We start from the raw sequence: 22,394 nt of genomic DNA, 5'->3' as shown, positions 1-22,394 counted from the left end.
GGAGGAGAAAAAAGGAAACAAAACAGAAAGGAGAATAGAGGAAGAAAGAAAGATAAAGATAGAGAGAAGGAAAAAAAGACAAAAAGAGAAAGAAAGAAAGAGAGAGGGAAAGAAAGAAAAGAAAGAAAGAAAGAAAGAAACAATAGAAAGAAAGAAAGAAAGAAAGAAAGAAAGAAAGAAAGAAAGAAAGAAAGAAAGAAAGAAAGAAAGGAGGAGGGGAAGGGAAAGAAAACATAAAGGAGAATGGAGGGAAAGTGAGGAGAAAGAAAAGGAAGGAAAGGAAAAAAGAAAAGAGAAAAAGAAGGGGTCAAGAAGAAAAGGGAAAGCAAGGAAAGTGGTAAGGAAGCATAGGAGGGCAGAAAAGAAGGGAAGGAAAATAATAGAAAAAGAACAAAAGAAAGGGAAAGGACAGAAGAAAATAAAATAAGGGAAATTAGGTTGGAAGGGAGGAAAAGGGAAAGGAAATAAGTGGATAAGGAAAAGAAAAAGGAGAGGAGGGAAAATAAAGCAGAAATGAAATGAGAAAAGAGGGAAAGGTGTGGAGACAGAAAGGGAAGAAAAGAAGGTAAGGGGACAAAAAGAAAAAGGAAGGCAAGAAAAGTGGAAAGGAAAGAAAGGACAGAATAGGAGGGAATGAAAGGGATAGAGAAAAAAAAGAGAGAGAAAAAAAGTAAATGAAGAAAAAAAAAAGAAAAGAAAAGGTAGGGAAAAAGGAAAAGACGAAAAAAGAAAAAAAAAGCAGATTTTAAAAATCCCTTAATTTCCACCTGTTTTAAATAGTAAATGTGACCAGAATGTAATTGTGAAAAACACCTATTTGTAATTTCCCTAATCTAAAGCAGCGATGTTTGCAGCACTTTAGGTGCCAGGCTAGGATTCCTGGCGGCAGGCCAGACTTGTGACACAAAACAGAGCCTTTTTTTGTCCCTTGTACAAACTCTTTGACCAATGATGAAATCCAAGCAGGCGTTTTACTACAGCCAATATATCTGCAGACTCTGAGTCTTGGCTCTGCTACTAACATCCTTGCATCAAAAAGGTGATGACAGACAACGCTCTGGTAGAATCCAGAGATCCAATTCCTGAAGAGGAACTTTTTTTTTTTAAATTCAAAGTCAGCAGCTTTAATTACTGTGGCAGTGAGGAGACTTTTCAAAATCAGAGTCCAGCACTGTTTTCCCTCAGCCTATTCTTCCCACCTCTGTGGGTCTCCGCCATCTTGGATTTGGGAGCTGGCTGTGACTTCCTGAGGAATCACAGCTGGCTCCCTACTGTGCATGTGCAAGATGTGTTCTGGGATGTGTGATGTGTCCCAGGAGGCTGCGGGTGTGGAGGTGGGCGGTATGAGCGATTCATTTCAATTAGGATGCAGAAGCTGTAAGGAGACAGCCGCTGCTCCCAGTTGACAGCCATGTGGGTGCATGTCTCCAAATGACAGTGTGCATTCACAAAAAGTCAAATTGGGAGCAGCAGCTGTATCCGTGTGGCCATTGCGTCCCAATTAACATGACTGGGACTGCCTTCATGGGGATGCACAGAACACATGTACATCCCGGTGTGGGCACACACGGCTCTTGTAGTAGTTACGCTGATGTGAAGGAGGCCCTACAGCTCTTGTACCTCCCCAAGCCTGTGACTGGACAGTGAAAAAAATAGCAGTAGACTGATGAGCTCAACTTTCTGTCCCTTCTCTCACCTCCAATCAGAATAACTCTTGTTAGTATATGAGCACTGCAGCACAACTGGCTGACTTCTTGTACTTGTTAATCCTTTTCTCCTCCATTTGAAGCTAAGAATCTTTTGACTTTTGATGAATTTTAAAGTAACTCTCTGGCCTTTAAGAAAACAAAAGTATCAAAAGCAGAGGTTTCTGCAAAAGTAGATTAATACTCACTAGTCCAAAGGTTCCTTTGAGGAGAGAGAAGATCAGAATCAGGACCCGTCAGATTGGTATTAGTCATCTTCTTTTGCAGTGAACTTTTTCTTTGAACGATTACAGAGTTTCTTTAGGACCGATGTCAGACAGCCATATTTTTCACATATGGGGCCTATCCATAATGATTGTCAATGGGTTCGCTAACTTCGATATTTTCAAAAGCTAATTGTTCAGTCACTCAGCAATCAAGATTCAGCAGCACCTCATGTTGGTGCCAAAATTGCTAGAGACAATTGTTCTTAAAATACAACTGAAGGAAAAACATTTTTTTTAGTTTTACAGCCAGTTCACATAGAAACGGGATCACACAACAACGCGCGTTTTTTCAGTGCATTTTGACATCCCATTTATTTGAATAGACTGCAAAACGCACTGGACTGTGGAAAAAGCAGCGCTTGCACTACTTTTTTCAAAATGCGCAGCATCAAACTGCATGCTACTGAGGTACCGTGTAATTTGGTGCCTGCAAGCGCACTGTGTTTGCAATATGCATTTGGGGTGCCATTGACAATACATTGGCACCTGCATGCAGATCGCAAGGGTGGCGTGTTCACTTGCGCTGCAGGGAACATTTATAGAAGACGAATCAGCGCAATAAAAATGACACTATTTAGAAATAGCTGCTGAACACCAAGGGTCAAAATTCAAATCCCTGAGTTGAAAATATAAAAAAAAAAGACAGTGCAGCTCTTGTAAAAAAAACAAGTCCATAGATCAAATGAAAAACAATCCGTGAAGTCTTCAGTGATGAACTACAAATATTGCATGCAGGTGACTTTGTGGGAAAATCAAACCTCCACCAAAGGTAAAGATGGCAGCTCACCTCACTATGCGGACCCCTTTATTATAGAGGATCTGCCCTGCCTTCCTACTCGGGGTATCAAATGGTAAATCCACAAGCGTTTCCTAAAGGGTCACCTTTTGGCTGGGTATACCAATCAGCACTATTCATTCCAAAGCTACATAAGTCATGAAAATAAAAAACAACACATAGTGCTCTCTGCATATATATACAATTTAATGATGATAAAAATGAATGAAATAAAACTCACAAGAATGGCACTTCAAACCGAGTGCCTGGTAAAACAGCATATATGTAAACAGTCAGCGATGGCTGTGGGTGGCGTCACATCTGTCCATATGCGTTACGTCCCTGTAGGCGGGATTTCATCAGGAAACATTCCTTTCCTGCACCACATTCTGATGTGAACCAGTCCTTAGAACCCTTTCACACTGAGACGTTTTTCAGGCGCTTTGGGGCTAAAAATAGCGCCTGTAAAATGGCTCCCCTGCAGTCTCATGGTGAAAGCCGGAGGCCTTTCACACTGAAGCGGTGCGCTGTCAGGACGTTAAAAAAACTCCTGCAAGCAGCATCTTTGGAGAGGTAAAGGAGCGGTGTATACCGCTCCTAAACTGCTTCTGCCCATTGAAATGAATGGGCACTGCTGCCGAACCGCCAGCAAAGCGCTGCTGCATCGAGATCGGGCTCAAGTACGTTTTTTGGGGGCGGGGGGGGCAGGGGAGGGCCTAAAAGGTTTTTGAGTTCCACCCAAATTGGAACTTCCGCTTTAAGGCCTCCTCCCCAACTCCTGTTTTGTGAAATTAAGTTTTTGAGGAGGAGGGGGGGAGCAGGTACCCGAATTTGACAGGTACCTGCTCGCACTTCCTTTCCGATCGCCTAGGCCAGTGGTTCTCAACCCTGTCCTCAAGTACCCCCAACAGGCCATGTTTTTGGTATTTCTCTTAGATAAAATAGCTGTCCAAAATACCGAGCAATTGACTCTGATTAAAAACACCCGTGCAAGAAAAGGGAAAACCTGCAAACAACACGGCCTGTTGGGGGTACTTGAGGACAGGGTTGAGAACCACTGGCCTAGGTGACCGGAAGCAGAAGCTCTCCCTCCCAAAGTCTTCTGGGACATATGACAGGTCCTAGAAGACTTCCGGGCCAGTCACAGACCGCAGCGCCGCTCGCACATGCGCAGTGGGCACCTGGCTGTGAAGCCGCAAGCTGTCACAGCCTGATGCCCATAGTAGAGATGCCGGCGCTGCCGAGGGAGAACACGGGGAGAATGCGGCTGCAGTGAGTACATCGCTGGACTGTGGGACAGGTGAGTGGCTGTTTATTAAAAGTCAGCAGCTACACTTTTTGTAGCTGCTGACTTTTAGTAAACAAACAAATGACTGGAACTCCGCTTTAATGTGTAAAAAAACCTTTTGGCTTTACAACCACATTAAAGGGGTTAAGGATTAACGAGCTGAAATACCGTATATACTCGAGTATAAGCCGACCCGAATATAAGCCAAGGCACCTAATTTTACCACAAAAAACTGGGAAAACTTATTTTTGACTTGAATATAAGCCTAGGGTGAGAAATGCAGCAGCTACTGTAAGTGGAAAAGAGGGTCAACAATGCCCATTTCCATGCCTCCTCACTGTGCCCATTTGCATGCCTCCTCACTGTGCCCATTTGCCTGCCTCCTCACTTTGCCCATCTGCATACCTCCTCACTGTGCTCATTTGCCTGCCTCCTCACTGTGCCCATCTGCATGTCTCCTCACTGTGCCCATCTGCATGCCTCCTCACTTTGCCCATCTGCATGCCTCCTCACTGTGCCCATCTGCATGCCTCCTCACTGTGCCCATATGCATGCCTCCTCACTTTGCCCATCTGCATGCCTCCTCACTGTGCCCATCTGCATGCCTCCTCACTGTGCCCATCTGCATGCCTCCTCACTTTGCCCATCTGCATGCCTCCTCACTGTGCCCATCTGCATGCCTCCTCACTTTGCCCATCTGCATGCCTCCTCACTGTGCCCATCTGCATGCCTCCTCACTGTGCCCATATGCATGCCTCCTCACTGTGCCCATCTGCATGCCTCCTCACTGTGCCCATCTGCATGCCTCCTCACTGTGCCCATTTGCCTGCCGCCTCACTGTGTCCATCTCCCTGCCGCCTCATGTACCATGATCTCCAGTGCTGTGACATGCAGTCAGTCTAGTCGGCGGCCAATGTAACAAAGCCCCGCCTCCTCCTTGTCCCTCATCCGTGACGCAACAATGATTCAGTTCTTCCATGCAATAAGTTAGTGTTCCGCCTATCACAGGCGAGGAGGCGGAGGCGGGGCTTTGTTACACTACACGGCCGTCGACTAGACTGACTGCATGTCACAGCGCTGGGAGATCAGGCGCATGAGGCTGCAGATGGACAGTGAGACTCGAGTATAAGCCGAGGGGGGCATTTTCAGCCCAAAAAAATGTGCTGAAAAACTTGGCTTATACTCGAGTATATATGGTATATTACATTTTTGTTTTTTGGGGTTTAACACTGCTTTAAATACTCAATCACATGCAAAGAAATAATAAAAATACAAAACAAAAACAAGGTTTTGCTTTACATGATTGGATAATGCCTGGTACACACGATCAGAAAACCGTAGGAAAAATACCGCTTTTCAAAGCGATCGTACGATAATCGGATTGTTAGTACAGAGCTTTCGAGAGCCAATCAGGACAGTTCATCCGATATTATTCGATCGGACATACACAAAAGAAATTTTCGTACGTCGCCAGATCGCTTGATTTTCGTTTAATCAGTACAGCTGTCGTTCGAAAATGCAATACAAATGCATTACAACACATGACATCACTTCCGAATTTATATTCTGTCATACGAGAATTTTCGTGACATAGTAAACTCATCATTCGTCTGATAATCTCATTGTGTGTACCGGGCTTAAGCAAAGCGAACGTGCCTTTCTCCTTTAGTAAATGAACTCCAATGAGTCTAACAAAAGCCTGTTTAACAGGACAGGACACAAGGAAACAGAAGATTTGGCAAAAGGGTGGAGAAATCCAGATGCCCAAGGTCAAACCCAGCAAATGGATTGCCCTTTAATGTACTAGCAGATGGCAGCGTGTGATGCTTTACAATGTGTGTATTTTAGGGAGAATAGATAATGGCCTTTAACTTCATTTAATTGTTTGCAATGCTTTAACCTCCAATGCCGAGTACCATGGATACTGAGCGCTCTTCATGCTCCAATGTAAGCAGACAGGCAGCGAACGCTTGCAGATTGCTTATTAAAATCTAAATTGCTACAGTAGCTGCAAGCAGCACAGAATATGTGTGCTACACAGAATTCTCTTCCCCGTTCCTATTTTCTTATTTATTTCATTTCATTGTTGTCAAACTGCATCTGCCATTGTCCATACTGTCAAGCGCAATGGAAAATGGCATAATCAAATTTGAGATTAGGACTAGGCAATTCAGGGAGCTGCTTTTGGCATGAATTGAAATTCTGATCATAAAACAGCCCTTTCAAGCAGTCACAATGACCACCGCTTGTAAAAACATTTTTTTATTCACTGGGCAGCCAGACTTCGGTTTTCCTAAAGTTCCTGAAGTTCTTTGGCTTCTATAATCCACTACACAGCAGCACTCAAGCTGAGAGAGGGAGCAGAAGAACTAGCAGCCAATCAGACGCTGCTACCTGCACTTCTGTTGTGTTGCGCAGTGAAGCATGTTGACAGGAGGAGAGAGCATAGTGAGCAAACGTCATCAGTGTGCTGCTGCTCCTTCACTGCCCAATGAGAAGCTTTGGGGACGTGTTCTTGATAAAATTAGTTGAAGTTGGAAGCTGAGAATTTGGCTGTGCCGTTTATCAAGGGTGCCAGTTTTCACATATGTAGCTCAACCGTATACCTAATCGCTTGCCTGTCCAGTCCAGTTTTAAATCGCAATCGCCCTCAACACACCCAGTGAAATTTTAGACCACGCTGACAGCGGAAGTGCCTGCAATAGGAAAGAAAAATTTAAGACAAATGCAACGCCAAGGTGGCTGACACTCACTATACAGAACATATCAGATCCGCAGCTCTGTTCATTTCATATGTTATAAATTATCGCTGAGTGGGACAGTTGTTTAGGTCGGTCATGTTGGTCAGGTTTGGGCATGTTTGCGAAGGAAGGTTTGAGTTTCCCTAGAAAATGAATTGTGGGAACAGAATGTGTGAGTCCCAGTCCTCTGGGTAAATAAAGCAGCAATAGAGACAAAGAGGAGTTTACTTGGCTGGAACTTAACCACTTCAGCCCCGAAAAGTTTTACCCCCTTAATGACCAGGCCATTTTTTTGAGATACGGCACTGCGTTACTTTGACTGACAATTGCGCAGTCGTGTGACGCTGTACCCAAACAAAATTGATGTCCTTTTTTTTTGCACAAATAGAGCTTTCTTTTGGTGGCATTTGATCACCTCTGCGGTTTTTGCGCTATAAACAAAAAAAGAGCGACTGTTTTGAAAAAATATATATATATTTTACTTTCTGCTATAAAACACATTCAATAAACAAATTTAAAGAATGTAATTTCTTCATCAATTTAGGCCAATACGTATTCTGCTACATATTTTTGATTTAAAAAAAATCCCAATAAGTGTATATTGACTGGTTTGCAGTTATCACATCTACAAACTATCAGATATTTTAATGGCATTTTTATTTATTTATTTTTTTTACTAGTAATGACGACGATCAGCGATTTTTAGTGGGACTGTGACATTGCGGTGGACAAATCAGGCACCTAACTGACACTTTTGACACTTTTTTGGGGACTAGTGATCAGTGCTAAAAATATGCAGTCACTGTACTAATGATACTGGCAGGGAAGGGATTAACGTGGGGGGCGATCAAAGGGTTAAGTGTGTGCCTAGCTGGTGCTTGCTAACTGTGTGGGGGGTTGCTCTGACTGGGTGAAGACAGAGATCTGTGTTCCTGCTTAGCAGAAACATAGATCTCTATCTTCTCCCTTGTCAGAACGGCGATCTGCCTTGTTTTACATTGGCAGATCGCCGTTCTGCCTCTCTTATTTATCTTATTTTATTTCAGGCACTTATATAGCGCCGTCAATTTACGCAGCGCTTTTACATATACATTGTACATTCACATCAGTCCCTACCCTCAAGGAGCTTACAATCTAAGGTTGGGAACAATCGCAGGTGGCCGGCGGACATCGGGTCCGCCAGACTCGCCGATTGGCTTCCCATTTGTCCAATCAGTGCGCGATCGTGCCTCTGGTGTGATCCCCCGGTGTCTATTGCAGGTACGTAATTTTGCCCAATAGAGCTGACCTGCTGTAGTACAAGTACGTTAGGCGGTCGGCAAGTGGTAATTTATGGCTGATGTCCCAGTGTATGATGAGCAGTGAAAACAATAAAACCAAACTTGTGATCTGCATACTCAGTGACTTAAAAAGCCAGGCAAGAGAAAAAAAGTCAGAACTGTGGCCTCCTATTAAAGTGTCAGCACTTAAAACAGAACTTCAGTCTACAATAGCAAGATAAACATTCATAGCTTATTTAAAGATAAAATAAAAAAACAGCTTTTGATGTAATATTCCATTTCAGGTCAGAGCTCCCCCCATGGTACTTTTATTCCACCATAAGATGCCTTCAGTCTGATAGGCCAGCATCATTTAAACCACTTCTTCTGATCCCAGGTTGATCTGGCCCCACCCCCAGCTTGTTACTGGACATTGAGAGCAGAAGCACAGTGATGAGCTCATCTCTTGGTCACTCTGCTTTATCCTACTATCAGCGTGCTTCCTGTCAGCCCTTGAACCGATTGGTTCCTTCTGCTGCTGCTTCTTCCCTCTCACACTCCAGCCCTGCTGAATAGGGATTGCAAGAGACTTTTACGTTTTTTTCTTAGTCCCCTTGAACGTCCCACAAATGCCAGATGATCCTCCCAGTAAAGTCCACTTAATGCAGCTTCTTGTGGCAGTGTGGCAATAATGTACTGCTCCTGAATTCAGAACAGTCGCCACCCTTGTGTAGGCTTGTGTGATACGGCCCCATAGCAAAAAAATTAAAGGATAAGTACACTTTTCACAATGTGCATTTATCCTTTTACCTGACCTACAGTAAGCCAGCCACCCCTTCCATAGATATATGTTTACCTCCCTCCAATAGCCACTTTCCACCATGCCTGTGCAGTTAAAGTGGTTGTAAACTCTCTAAAAAAAAACCTGCAAGACAAAGGCATAATGAGCTAGTATGCATCACATCGGGATTGACACGCGGGAATGAAATCGTGCAAGTTCAGCTGAACTCGGGATAAACCCAACAGTGATAAACCCCACAGACTTCAATTAAACCACAGATGGAGCTGAATAGAGGGAGCGATAGAGAGGGGGAGGGGTCACTGCACCGATTCATGTACTAGTGTTTTTAAACTTCAGCTTGAGCTATTGAACTCAATAAATAGGAGCTTTTTAAACAAGGAAAAAAGTAAAAACAGAGTCTAAAGCTCCATCTGCTGCCAGGCAGTGAGAATGCATACACATTATCTTAAATATTTCATATTTACCTGACTACAAGAAATGTTTTAAATGTATCTTTTTAGGCCTACAAAGGCATAACTGTGAAAGAGGAGCGTCTAAACCATGGGTTCCCCCAGAGCTTCTATAGGTTTCTTGTGCTGTCATTGCTGTATCCTGTAATGAGTAGAGGATAGAGCAGGGAACCATTAAGGGTTGTGGGGGACCTAGGAATCGACACTCCTGGAAGTGTCGGTTTCCCAGCAGAATTTGGAGGGCTATATCTCAGCAATGGAGTTCAAAGGCCTGGGCAGCAGGGAAGGTAAATATGTACAGTATACTCACCTTTTACAGGTATGACTTAAGGATCTTTTTACCTCACCTTATCTTTAATAAGCAAGGATAAATCTACTGTCTATTAATAATTGGCCAGCCTTTGGGTGGCCAAGAAGACATTTCTCTTTATTAACATTGTCTTGTTTTTTTTCATTTTAGGCAGGCATCCAATAGGAACATTGTATGACTAACTCTATTCCTGGATCCCAGCACAGCTCATCCACTGAATCCGACTAACCACATGCTGGTCAGGTGCTATCACTGTCTCTGCTGTCCTGTCTCGCTGTGCTGCATATTAGGCATTCTGCTGTAACCATAGTAACAGATACAACGACTTTCATCACTGATAAAGTAGCAAGCTCTGTTCATTTCCCCAACAACGATCATGTAAAATACATTGCGGGTAGAGAGATCATATTTTGTCCTTAACTTCTATGCAGAGCTCCTCATTAAAGTAAACCAAAACTGAAAAAAAAACAAAAACAAAGCTTGTCTCCGACCCCTGTTTTCTGAACTCTCAGACAAGCTTTAAATATTCGTCAATTTGAATAGATGTAGAGAGAAGACTACAGATAAACAGGTACAACATATGTAGGAGGATTTGTTTTATCTCTGTGTATCACCCAAGGCCAGTCACTTCACTGGGTATATGGAAGGGTTAACAACCACTTTAACATTTTCTCAATCACAGACTGGAAGCAAGCATGCAGCCAGTGAGTTGTAGGTGATGCTCATTTTTTAAGCACTGGGCAATACAATGCACAGAGCATATGCAGGTTTAGGCAGGTTCTGGTTTGGTTTCGGTATATTAGGCTCGGTTGGATACCGCTCGGGTTTTTAAAGTGGAGGTGGTTTATATATTTAAAGTTAATTGCTAGGTACTCATCAAAAAATAATGGTAGCCCCTGCCTAACCCCCCTGCTCCCTTCTGCTTTATATACTAGATATACTGCTCTTTCCGGGGGCCTACTACTACTCCTTTCTGGTAGACCAGTCTTCAAAGCCACCCTTCTTCACCAGTCGTATGGCTGCCCATTACTGATGTCATTACATACAAATTGAGGCTGAGGTCCTGTCCAGATTCCAGGCCAGCATAGTACAAGATTGGAGGGCCAGCTGCTCTGGGACTGAGCTGTAAGGTAGGTGCTCATCAAGACTAATTGAGCATTATATGATGTATATGTCCAGAGTTGGGCTTTAAAAAAAAGATTAGTAGAAGACACTTTATACATTTCTTGTGCCAAACAAAACTGTCTGCTGTATATGTGCGGAGTAGTGTACATTACAAAAGAGTGGAGCCTAGTTTCAGGGGGGAAGTCACTTCCACCATTACTGGTCAACCTATTGCTAAAGTAGGAGGACACCAGCAGCAGAAGTAACAATGAAGATGACACCAGCAGCTGTGGAGATGTGAAAGGAGAGCACAAAGCTGTTTTCTTTGTAACAGAGGAACTCACCAGGGTAAAATACCATAATGTGAAAGTGTGCCGTGCAAACCTAAACACGATGGTAAGCGCTTCCACTGCACCCTCTTTGGGTTTTAATTTAAAGGCCAACTTTACACAAAACTGACATTCAGTTGTCTGTGTTTTATGGCAAACTGAATGACATGTTGATTTCTTTCTCTCAACACTCTACCAAAGAAGCAACCTCACACGAATTCCCAGTTCTAATCTTTGAAAAGTTCTAATCTTTTACCTTAAAAACACATAGAACTAAACCATCCATAACCTGCCACTTACGGTTTAAACTGGTTCCCTGTCTCGAGCCTTGAAATGATAAAAAGTGACATGGAAATCTATGGAACCCACTGAAACACATTTTCCACCCATACCCATCCCAACTTTGACTGCAAAGTCGCTCAAAATCAGGAAGCTATTAAAACAGTATATTGTGTAGTGCCAGCTAGGTCTAAGAAGCCTGGAGGTGATTCATACCACCATTGGAATATCAGTTTTTAATGGAGCTGGTCTTTGATCATCAACTTCAGTGCTGATTAAAATCAAAACTGAAGATGCAGTAGAATTAAGCAACGCAAAAATGAGAAAAATAAAGAAACAGTCCAACCACTTCCGTTGGGAAATGTTATCACTTGAGCGATTTCTGAGCTGAAACTGTACAGAACAAGGCCTGGGAACAATATTCGGCTGAAATTTTTCCAGAATGCGAGCTATTACAAACCCATAGAGGCCAAATTATATTGTAAAGAAGGGAAACCTTCACAAGGGGGAACAACAGATTGTTGCATGCTTTAGCAAAGAGAATTACTCTCAAGATGGGTATTAAAAGAAAATGAAAGGGGGCTGGAAGCAGTCAGTAGCAGCAATAACAGGCATACTGAGATATGTGTTCATTATAGCATTGCTTCTTAACAAAGAACAATAGCCTTATGTATTAAAATTGAAGTAGAATGTATGTTTTTCCAATCAGATGCTCCGGTTCACTTCAACTTACATCTGTAAAACAAGAGGTTGAGTATGTGGTTGCTATAGGCAATGTGGACATTCCCTTTACCTTCAGCCTCTATGCAGGCCCTACAAAGGACATTTAATTTTGCATTAGTTGCCAGTTCGAGAAAATTAGCACTGGTCATTTTCGGCACAGAGTGAAATTACCCTACCCAAAGGCCCCCCCTCGCATAAACCCTCCCTGTTACCCCCACACTAACTCTCCCTGTACCACTTAAACCATCTTCATAATCCTAACACTAACCCTTTCTGTAACACTAACCCTCTCTGTAGCCCTAACATATACCTTCACTTTAACCCTAACCCTCCCTGAGACCCTCATACTAAGATGTACTGTAACATACAGTACATCTATCCTGTGCCCGGAACACTAACCCTCACAGTACTTCTCACACTAACCCTCCCTCTAACACTAATGCTAACTTTCTCTGTAGCCATAACACTATCCCTCCTTGTAACCCTAGCACCAACCCTCCATGTACCCCTAACACTATCTTCTTATTTAACCCTAACACTAACCCTCCATATGTAATCCTCACACTACCTTTCACTGTTACACTAACCCTCCCTGTGACTTTAAGGTCAAGTGTAGTATCTGTTCCAGTATGGGGTGCTGCACTGTCATTCTGACCTTTTGGTAGGAATGGCTGGCTCTACAGTGCCTCTGCTGGTATGATGTTGGTCCTGAGGAGTCTTCCCGATAGGCGAGAAAACACGAATGAGCATGTGCCATGTAAGGTGTGGGTTGGGAAAGTTTCGAATGGCCCAGTGTCTCCTGATTTTAGCGGTGTTGTCTGTTCTGATCATGGGCTGGGAAGGCAGAGAGCCTGCTTTGCCTGTGTCCCCTAGGAGTTGGTGGCCCCAGGGGTGCTTTTAGTAACACTATGGGCCTGGGAAACCCACTGAGTGAATCAGCAAAAGGTCACGTCACCACTTGTTTTTTCTGTTCTGCACCTCCGTGGGCTAAGCCTTTTGACGATTTTTGCTACCAGGCTGCAAGGCCTAGCCAATGCATTTAGCACTGGCACTTGTTTATTTAATTTATTTTTTCTCCATGAGTTTGTCACTTTGCACTTTTGTCTGTGTTTCTTTCACTTGGATGGAGGGTGTGGGTCCTTGGGCCTACCCTGAAGTCTGGGGGTGGGGGGTCTCTTCGAGGGTGCTCCTCACCTAGAACTTGTTGGTCAGCTTCGGCTGACCATAAGAAGAAGGGTCCGCCAGTCCCTTTGGCTAGGTGGACCAAGTCGAGCCTTGCACTCCAGGGGGGTTAGGGTAGAGTCCCACTTCTTCGGGTGGTGGACTAGAGACACACTCTTAAGGGCTTTTATTTGTGTGTGTTTTTCACATGCACTTTTTTTTGTTTTTGTGCACCACCGTGGGTTCAAAGAAAAAGGATGACCCTAGCACTAACCCCCCCCCTGCAACCCTAACACAAACCCTCCATGGAACTCTAACACTAACCCTCTCTCTGTAAACACCAACCCTCCATGTAGCCCTAACATTAACCTTTACTGTAACCCTAACTAAAATCCTCCCTGTAACCCAAACACTAACCCTCCATGTAACCCTAACACTAATCCTTCATGTAACCCTAACTGTCAGGGGATCTAATTGACCAGACCGTGTGGACTGCACAGAGGATACCAGAAACACATGTAAGTGAAATAATGGTGTTTATTAAACAAGTGACAAGTAAAAGGAATATAAACAGTGCAAAACCAACACAACAAACCCACTACAAACAACAATATATACAAGTAAATGGAGATACCGGAATCCTAAACAAAGCCAGGCCAAGGTCATACACAGGGAGGTCAGCAGATGGGCAAGGATGGGAAACCAGCAGGACAGGGAGAGGATGGATGGTTAAGCTGCAGGGCAGGGATCCAAGGGAATCAGGAGGGACAAGAACAGGATGGGCTTGGGATAGGGATCGGATCAGATCAGAGCAGAGCAGGACAGAAACAGGTTCACAATCAGGATACACGCAGTAAGGTCAGGGCGCAGGGAGAAAGATACCAAGGCAAGCATATGAGGGCTTGCCGGGTATTTATAGGACTGACTATAATTGACTTCAAGTCACACCTGAGCGCAGAGGGTGCTGTTTGCTCCACACTGCTGGAGTGCACCCGCTGGTGAACACCGGTACTACTGCCCAAGGATGCAACAGTGCCACCAGCAGGAGAGACCTCTTACTGCAGGTCCCAGGTGTTGGAAGACACCCGCTGGTGGACACTGGTACTGCGATCCAAGAGACCGATAGCGCCACCAACGGGTAAACCCTCTCATGACACTAACACTAATGCCCCATACACACGGTCGGACTTTGTTCAGACATTCCGACAACAAAATCCTAGGATTTTTTCCGACGGATGTTGGCTCAAACTTGTCTTGCATACACACGGTCACACAAAGTTGTCGGAAAATCCGATCGTTCTAAACGCGGTGACGTAAAACACGTACGTCAGGACTATAAATGGGGCAGTGGCCAATAGCTTTCATCTCTTTATTTATTCTGAGCAAGCATGGCACTTTGTCAGTCGGATTTGTGTACACACGATCGGAATTTCCGACAACGGATTTTGTTGTCGGAAAATTTTATAGCCTGCTCTCAAACTTTGTGTGTCGGAAAATCCGATGGAAAATGTGTGATGGAGCCTACACACATGAGGTCCAATCACACATTTTCCGATCGTGTGTACGGGGCATAATACTTCATGTAACCCTAACACTAATCCTTCATGTAACCCTAACACTAATCCTTCATGTAACCCTAACACTAATCCTTCATGTAACCCTAACACTAATCCTTCATGTAATCCTAACACTAATCCTTCATGTAACCCTAACACTAATCCTTCATGTAACCCTAACACTAACCTTTACAATAACCCTAACTCTAATCCTCCCTCTAACCTGCTACTAGCTCTCCATGTAACCCTAACACTAACCCTTCCTGTAACCCTCCCTTTAAAAGAGAAGTATAGTACGGGTCACAGGAGTGCAGAACAAACTGCACTCCTGTGACTTACAGGAGAAGTATAGACAAAATGGATTTTTCTATACTTCTCCTTGAACCTTACTGCACCTTTTCTGCTACTAATAATTACCTTGCTGTAGCACTGATTGTAATTATGCAATGCAATCGCTAGGCCTGAGCAATGTAACATGGAGGCAGAGGGAAGGTACTTAGTCCTGTGTAAGCTCTAAAACAGACTGATATGGAGCTCACACATGGCTTACTGCCAGTTACTTTGTTCGACAGCTTTGACCTGACCAAATAGACTGTCTGACTTTGAAGGTTTAAAGTGTTCCAAGTTAATAATTTAATAAGTGTTCTGAGTCAATTTTGAAAATGACAAGAGAGAATTATATACTTTGACTATTCGGATGTAAGTGTAACGATTTCAGTTTTGTGGTATTTCAACCTACACTGAGAGAAGCAGAGTTGATCTACTTGCCAGATAAAAACAAATATAATACATTCCACAATGAAAGAGCTATCACAAAGGGAAAATTCCCACTCTTAAAGGGAAACTCCACACAAATTCAGAAAATAGGGACTGGTTTGGGAAGTGGTTGCTGAATGTATAATTTTTATTACACCTGCAAAACTCCATGTTCCTGAGCCTATGGATCAAATTATTATTACTGAATTTAAACAACAGATTTCCAAAGATGTGCAAAAATGATACAAAATAAGGGGGAGATTATCACAATGTGCATATTGTTAGGCTTGGTATTGACCCCTCTAAGACCCATGTCAGATGAGCAATCTTGTATCTAGGGAGTTTCTAGGAGATAAAAAAAAATTACTCACATGTTTCTACTGGAGGAATGAGGTGTCATGCAACCAACGGGAGTAAAACTGGTCATAGACGGCTTGAGAGAAAATCAATCGATTCCCCCAAGCACCGTAACAGGGTGGATGGAGAAATATCCGCTGCCAGCTATTGTATGCAAGCAGCCGTGGCACTGACTGGATAAATGCCACTGCAGAACAGTGACTGCCTCTGTTAGCATGTAGCCTCTATTTTGCCAATAGTTGTTGCATTTTAAATCGACTTTTGCCGAGCCAGTTGGCCAACCACAGCTTGAATTTTGTCTGATTTAGCAGGGGGCCTTAAGTAAGAAAGTGATGCCATAGAAAGCAGGTGAGTGTTCTATTTAGCAATCCTGTTGCTGGCGAGTCTGACATTGCCCTTGTACTGCCCCTAGGCCCTGGCCCATGAACTATTATGGTGCGGTATTGGTCCACATTTTTTGCATTTCACAAAGATACATATACATATCTCTGCAGACAGATAGACCTAACTCAGAACACACATCAGGCTTGTGTAGTATCGGCGCTAAGTCTACTCAGTGTGGGGCCCCAGGGCACGGGGTGGGGATTAATGCTGTTTACATTTGCAGACTCTACTGGCAAAGCTGCATGCCTCCCTGACAGGACTATAGTGCATGTCTGCAGCCAGCGTCTAAAGCACGTTCCTGTAATTAGTTAATTAGCTAAAAATTCTTTCCCCTCCACCATCTCCAGTACAGCTGTGGATCCACAGCTCAGAGGGCGACACATGACAGTCAAATCTCAGAATGTGTTTATTCATGATCATGGATGACACACAGTTTTTTTTCACCAATATAGTGTTTCAGAATTACTTTTTGAACCGCAAAATAGGAAGTTGTTGCACAATTCAACAAATGTTTCCAAAGAAATGGAGCAACTCTCGTTAACTCAGGACATGTCAGTCACCAGGGAACTACAAGTTTCAACATGCCACAGGAGACTGTGCCTGAGAGGAGATGATGGGACTATTGCTGTTTAGTGCCTTTATGGCCAGGAGTATATTGAGCCTTCTTGACTCTGTTTAGAAAGTCATGAATTTTTTATTTTTTATAAAAAATCTATAGTCAGATCAGAATGGAAACGGGTGTCACATAGGTGATAACCACGTCCATTTTGTTTTTTCTTCCATATTGCAATGGAGGAAAAATGTACCCATGTAATACTATGGGTGGCCTAAAACGGATATGCATTTATTTATATATTTAATATATATTAAATGCATTTATACCCGTTTAGATCGGCAAAAGTGGACCTGGATGCAAACGGACTGAGTTTGGACCAACAAACTTTTTGTAATGTATATGACAAAACATAAGGCATGTATACAAAAAATGTAGACGCAAAAAAAAGTCTTGTAACATATTAAAATAACTCCCACTAGATAAAAAAAAAGTTCAAAAAAACCCAGCCTGTAAAAAAAGGGGTTAACACTTGCTGCCAACCCCTCCAGGGCTTAGCATCCAGCACTTCTGGGAATGTTAGAATTTGATTCCATCCTCCCGGCCTTTTAAGTGTTGGACACGGTAGTGAAGCAGGGACTGATAGACTGGGTGTTATTTACTAATACTGGAGCGTGCAAAATCCAGTGCAGCTCTGCAAAGAAACTAATCAGCTTCCAGGTTTGATTGTCAAAATTTAATTGAACAAGCTGAGGTTAGAAGCTGATTGGCTACCATGCACAGCTGCGCCGTATTCTGTTTTAAATCTCCCCCACTGAGTCACAGAACGCAGAAGAGGACCAGGCACCTAGCGACAGAGTGCTTTCATTTTAGTTACAGCCAGGTGGAGTCTGGTAGTTAGAGGCAACCCATGGCCCCTTATACATCTTGGATGCTCCAACAGTGAGATCTACCTACCATAAATACAGACTCCAGTTTGTGGGTGTTGGTGCCCACTTTTGCGCGCTTCAGCCTCTCCTGTTGCATTTTCCGCCATATAAAATATAAAACAATTCCAAGCAGGAAAGGTGAGACCACAAATAATGGCAACAGTAGGTGTGCAGACCCCCCACTGGCGACCAATACCATCACCAAGAGATATCAGAGACTTTCAGATGGTTTAGCTCTACACCATCTAAAAAAACTCCGAAATATTAGTTTTAGGTAGAGCGACTCTCTAAATAAGATTAAATAAAAAAATTTAAAAAATACTATCTATCCTTTTTATATACTGTATATACCAGTACCATCAACAAGAGAGATCAGAGACTTTCAGATGGTTTAGCTCTACAGCATCTAACAAACTCTGAAATATTAGTTTTAGGTAGATCGACCCTTTAAATAAGATTAAATAAAAAAAAAAATTTTAAATACTATGTATCCTCTGTATATACTGTATATACCACTACCATCAACAAGAAATATCAGAGACTTTCAGATGGTTTAGCTCTACAGCATCTAACAAACTCTGAAATAGCAGTTTTAGGTAGATTGACCCTCTAAAAAGGATTAAATAAAAAAACTAAATAAAAATACTATGTATCCGTTTTATATACTGTATATAAAAAAGATTAAAAAAAAACAGATGGCTCTCATACAATGAACCAGCTTCCCTTCACTTCAGAGTGATGAGTCAAAGAATTACTAAGGCTCCGCATGTCTCACAAGCTCTGGTCATCAGGGACATGGTAACATAGTGTGTGCTTGTTCTTTGTACTCGCCTTATTTCATGTAGGTTATGGTATTTTCCCTCTCGTTTTGTTTTTCAGGGCTTTTTTTAGTTGTCTGCTGGGTTTTTTTTTTCTCTGCTCTCAGATACCTTTTAACTAAAGGTCCCTTTCATGGGTTCCCCCTACTCAAATGTCAGTACAGTACACGCCAACTGTACACACATGTCATGCCCGCCCACACCTCAGAAATGGAACAATGTTTTTGCTAAACCTCAACCAAAAAAATCAGCATACCATCAAGTCAGCGATATTCTGTCTGAATGAAATATGCTTTAACAGAAGTTTTTACCTTTGGATCAAACTTCATGGTTAAATGGGCACTAGTGAGCTTTTAAAAGGTCAATTCATTCAAAAGTGGCATTTTAGTTATTGGTGAAGGCTGGTGGGCACCACTCGTTGGCTTGCTTGGAGACTGTCAAGGCAAGATTTTGCTATAATAACTGCTCCTGGCCAACTTGGAATTTTGAGTTCTCTGGGAATGGCACCCCCACTCATCCTGTTGCATTGGCCAGAGAGGCAATGGGAGAGTAGGTTAAAGATCTTCCAGAAACAAATATCAGTTTCAAATAGAATGACCCTTTTTTTTTTTCTTTTGCTTGCTTTTATCCATCCCTTGGGGCACCATTTCATCCACTGCGCATAAATTCCCCACCACTGACCCCAATGAAGGGACACAATTCCTCCCAATAACACCAATAATGGGGCACATTCCTCCAAACAGCACCAACAATGGGGCATTGTATTTTTTTCCACTGACATCTGGACCTTTTCTACTTCCAGTGGCCATAGTCCGGCCCCCCAAAAGTCTTAAGGACAGTAAACCAGCCCTTTGTGAATAAAGTTTGGAGACCCATGGCCTGTCTCAAAGTAGGTTTAAAGCAAACCAGGACTTTGTCCATGCAAGGCAAAGCAACAGGTTGGTTTTTAAATGCCCCTTTAACCCGTAGTACATATTCACCTTTCCTTCGCTTTCTTTACTCCTCTGGCCACTCCAATTGGCCACCAGGAGCAAGGAAAATACCCGGTACTTCCAGGTATGGCAGAGCACTCACTCCTCTTTACTCTCTTGTGACTACACTGGTGTTTGATGATTGGCTGATTGCTGCCACAGGAGGTCAGGGAGATAGTCTTCAACAGTATATAAACCCCGACTAGATAGACTGAGAACTTGTGCAAGGCTTCCTTTCCTCAATTCTGGCTGCTGAGCAAAGTGTCGGAAAGGTAAGTGTGTGCTGCTGGGGATAGGGGAGGTTGTATGCATAATAAAGAGAACCTGCTGCTTTGCCCTGAATGAATACATTTACAGGTTTGCCTTAGAACTGTTGGATTTATCTAAGGCTTAGATAAATCCAACAGGATGGGCGAAATCCAGTTATAAATGGCCACAACCAGTGTGAGGGCTGTTATGTTTGGAGGTGTTCTAACCTGGGAACCCAAGTGCACAGATGGCACCAAAAAAGTCCCTACACAAATGCCCCCAATTTACAGCCCTGTGCAACATTCATGTAAAGAACAGGCCATATAAAGCACCCCTAGAGGTAATATTGACCTTGCAAATTATGCTTCCATCTTATTAAGAAAAGGGAAGAACTTCATGGCACACATACCACTTTCTCCAACAGGCTAGGCCACATACTATTATGCAGAAGGTGCTGTTTTTTTTCAGGAAAGTCCAAATGTCTTATAAACTGTCATTTCCAGTGTGATGTTTACAAATCTATGGTATTCCAAAAAAAGAGCTAGTGGGTAGTATGACTGTCCAATAACTACAAATAAACCTGAAAGATGGACTAACCCTCTAAATGTGCAACATGTAACTCCAATGCGCTGCAAGCTGCATCATCAGTCACGTGATGCTGCAATCTAACCATCTCCAAGCCATCCACATGGTGCACGTTCAATGCTCCCAGCACAATGATGAACATCAATAATCCATGTGTCAGGGATAATATATCAATGCAAAGGACATGACATGCTCTAGGCTGGCTATATATATACTGTGACCGCTTGTTTCTGGGGAGGTTGTGGTCACAGAAAACAGCAGGGTGACTGGCAACGAATGCAGCGTGTGTGTCTGTGTGTGCACTTACAGAATTGTAAATCGATATTCATTGTCTTGGTGATTAGATTAAAGAAGCCCCTATTTGTGCTGATAGATGGCTGTATTGGTATTGGTGGGTCAGTGCTGGGTTGTAATATCGCTGTGTGCTTGTATGTTTGCAGGTGAGGATAAACCGATCTGCATATTTGTGTGCACTGGATAGCACGTATGTGCACTGTTCTACAAATGTGTGTGCTGGAATCGCAAATGTGCATATACTACACTGCAAATGTGTGCCTGTATGAGTATAATGTGTGTGGTAACATTGTATTATATATGAGTATGTACAATATTATAAGATGTGTGAATGAGTTTTATTGCATTTTTGAGTATATCATTTACGTTTGTGAATTTTCATGTATATGTGTGATCTATCTATGATCTATCTTTCATGTTCCTCGTTTTATGTGTTGGGCTGTATAAATATCAATCGATGGACATTTTATTTATCTATCTACCTATCCATCTATCCAGTCAATCCTTCTATCGGTCCATCCATCCCTTTAATATATGGTGCAGGGTGGATGAACACAAATCTTGAGAAAGCACCAACATATTCAGTAGCACAGTACACACTGAATGTCACAAGAGCACGCTGAGAGTCAAGCTTGACACACTGTAGAAGACACACACTTTTAGACACATCCGACCTACAGCTGACAACACGGATGTCAAATACACAGCTGATTGTGGAAGGCTGGGGGGCACACACGCCACCCTTCCACAGGCTGAATGCCACGGACAGAGCTGGGAAAATTGATGCAGCATGGATCCAATGTACCAGCACGAATAAACAAGCTTTGAAATCATTAACATCTTGCCAAGAACGAAGAGCCCCCAGCTGCAGCAGACGCAGCAGACCCCCAGATCCATACACTGCTACATAAGAGCAAGCTCTGCTTGGCTTTCCTGGAGAGGTTTTCTGGTACCATTGTAGAAACCCACAATAAACCAAATAATCTGCATTGAACAATAATAATAATAAAGCAATGCACAAGTGATAGGATCTGCTGTACAGGTGTTACTGGAGGGAGCTAGGGAGCCTGCAATCCACTGCCATATACAGTCCTATATCCATGGAAGCACAGGCTCATTACCACAATGGATTCTGTTAGCCCAGAAGCCCTATTGAAAAAATACTGAATTCAGTTCATATTCGCATTGACGCAATCAAGGTCAGTTGTTTGGCACCATGGATGTGCCCTGTTATCTGTAAAGATGCACTCCTCCTTCCAGATTAAGATTTGTTACACGTCAATCTGCAGGAAGAGAGAGTATCTGGGGGAAGATTTTTGCAATGGCATATTGCTAATCTAATTGCTACAATAAATTCCTAATTTTGGCGAAAAGCTGGCGGTATGATTTAAGGAGCAATGACGTGTAGTAAACCATCTAAGCCAATCAGAAATCAGCTTTCACTAAACTGCCCACTCTAAAGGTCCCTGGAACCTTAGGGTTACAATCTCCTCCACCCATTATTGGAAAAATCTAGTGACAACCAAAGACCACAGCCCACCTGTCTAAAGAAAAAATGGCCATTGGATGGGTTGGGATTTTTCTGGCACCATCCTACCCCCACCCCAAGGTAGGAGCGGCAGAGGATACGAGCATTGACGCCCATGCACCTATGGGCAGGTCCTGTGGCAGTGAAATTGTCAGCAATCATTTGACGTCAATCATAAATCTATGGCTGAATTAACCTGTTGAAAGGTGATTGATGATTGGC

At 43.0% G+C, this 22,394-nt stretch overlaps 1 protein-coding gene across 2 annotated transcripts in view; it reads right to left on the bottom strand.

Moving 5' to 3' along the window:
• The window catches only part of ABTB3 (ankyrin repeat and BTB domain containing 3), a 328,533-nt gene that overhangs the window by 304,680 nt on the left and 1,459 nt on the right, over window positions 1-22,394 (bottom strand). The window lies entirely within an intron of this gene.

This window comes from Aquarana catesbeiana, linkage group LG03, assembly GCF_042186555.1.
Source record: "Aquarana catesbeiana isolate 2022-GZ linkage group LG03, ASM4218655v1, whole genome shotgun sequence".
In the NCBI taxonomy this organism is placed as follows: domain Eukaryota; kingdom Metazoa; phylum Chordata; class Amphibia; order Anura; family Ranidae; genus Aquarana; species Aquarana catesbeiana.
The sequence above is the reverse complement of the archived record's forward strand: the minus strand, read 5'-3'. Positions and strand labels throughout refer to the sequence as shown.